Raw genomic sequence first — 2,500 nt, forward strand, 5'->3', positions numbered from 1 at the left:
GTATATATATACATATACGAGTATGTATATATATAACATATATGTATATATATACACATATATGTATATATATACATATATGTATATATATATATATACATATATGTATATATATACATATATCACTGTTAACCCACTATCGGAGAAATAATAACGGAAAGTACAGAGAAACTGTATATTTCGACTACTCTCTGTAGTCCTCTTCAGCAGAATGCTTACATAAGGTTAAGGTACAAGTATATATGAAGAAATGAGGGGTACATAGAAGGGGATGAGGAAAGTGTGGGGGGGGGCTCAGGTCACATGCCCTTGAAATGGTCGGGTCAAAGTAGGACAAGGGCATGTGACCTGAGCCCCCCCCCCCACGTTCCTCATCCCCTTCTATGTACCCCACATTTCTTCATATATACTTGTACCTTAACCTTATGTAAGCATTCTGCTGAAGAGGACTACAGAGAGTAGTCAAAATATACAGTTTCTCTGTACTTTCCGTTATTATTTCTCCGATAGTGGGTTAACAGTGATCTTTTACAAATGTGTTATAACATACTAGTTTCCAATATATACATATATATATATATATACATATATATATATATATATATATATACATATATGTATATATATACATATATGTATATATATACATATATATATATATGTATATATATATACATATATATATATACATATATATATATATATATATATATGTATACATATATATGTATATATATATATATATATATATATATATATATATATATATATATATATATATATATATATATATATGCAGAGGTGGGCGTTCCGAACAAATATTCGCGAAACTTTATCCGCGAATTTGTTCGGACCGGCAAAATCCCGGATTTGGGTTCGGAGGTTCGGATTCGGACCGACGTCAAAAAAGATTCGGACTTCCGGGTTCGGAACGTCTTTTTTTTTCTCGCGAATCCGAGCCTCCGTATCCCAGGAAAAATCCGAAAAAACGAAGACGACCAAACATTGGTTTTCAACTTTTCCGCGGCATACAGATGTGGTGACGCCTATGTTTCTGTAACAACTAGAGACGCCTTTGACCATTAGCATTGTGTTTTACTTTATCACTTCTCTCTACTTCTACAGTATTTCAGTATGGGCATGTAAGTGTATGTGTGTGTGTGTCTCAAATGACCACTGCTCGAAATGTGCTCGATATGCAAGCCTGTGTGTAGTAATGCGAATCAAAGACTAGTAGTGCTGCCTGGACTGCCCTTCTTTGAACTTGGAAATATATTCGTGGTGTTTAACTCGTTGCTTTATCTGTACCACACAGACTCGTCATGTTGTGACCGCAGCTGGCTGCCAGCCAATCAGAACGCTTGTTAGTGACGCGCAACCCCCGCGCATGCGCCGGTGACTGCAGCAGCCAATCAGAGCGCTTGTTTAGTGTTTACATATCTGTACAGTCCGCAGACTTTCTTGTCACCGCGTCCCGTAAGTTACGATTTAGTTAAACAGTGCTACAATAGTCAGACATTCTTCAACCGTTGCACTGACAACACTCTGGAGAGGACACCCAAGGAGGCTAGACTACTCTACTCACATCACACTCACCGCTGACAATGGATAAGTACGTGACATCCACACCGAGGTCGAGAAACCCAAGTGCTCAGTCTGACACACCAAGGTCGAGAAACCCAAGTGCTCAGTCTGACACACCAAGGTTCACGAACCCAAGCGGCCTCGCTGAGAGTGAATCTGACGCTAGCGATATCCAACTGCCAGAGTTTTCGAGTCCGGAGCTGATGCCTGGCACAAGTCGAGCCAAGGACATGGACATTGCCGACACCGAGGCCGAGCAAGCCGAGGGAGGTCACGGTTCCAGGAGGGAAAGGGACCTCTACAGAGACTGGGACATTCTCAGGCCCTTCTTCAAGTGTGGTTGTCGGCAGGGACGCCGGGCTTGCCCTCTGCGCCAAGAAAAATTCCACTGCGAGGCTGAAGCTTCAGAATGACACCAACAGCAACTTAAAGAAGCATTATGCCACCAAGCACCCTTTAGATAGTCCTGCCTTAAGAGCAGCCTTAGATGGCAGCAGCAAACGTGGCCGCTCTGCTTCTGGTGGTGGTCGGGATGCCAAAAGCCTCAGGCAGGGCTGTATTGAGGAGGCTATGGCTGAGAGGTTTGACCAGCAGAAGGCCCTTGACCTGTTTTATGAGATAAGTTTTACTTTTAAAAGTTCTACTGTTTTAGTATGAAAATAATTTAATAAATTAACTTTAATAAATAAAAATAATTTATAACAAAAATTTAACTTCAAATACTCGCACATCTTTTTTGTTTCAGTGGATTATCCGCGACATGCTGCCCACCATAACAACAGAGTCGGAGGCGCTCAGGGCCTTCCTCAACTACCTGAACCCTCAGTTCAAGCTGCCGTCCAGGAAAAAGCTTGGCGACGACATCAAGCATATGAGCGCCAGGGCCAAAAATGAGCTCACCCAGATCATGTCCAAG

The sequence above is a fragment of the Oratosquilla oratoria genome, chromosome 26, assembly GCF_046742065.1.
Source record: "Oratosquilla oratoria isolate Oo_2021 chromosome 26, ASM4674206v1, whole genome shotgun sequence".
NCBI lineage: Eukaryota > Metazoa > Arthropoda > Malacostraca > Stomatopoda > Squillidae > Oratosquilla > Oratosquilla oratoria.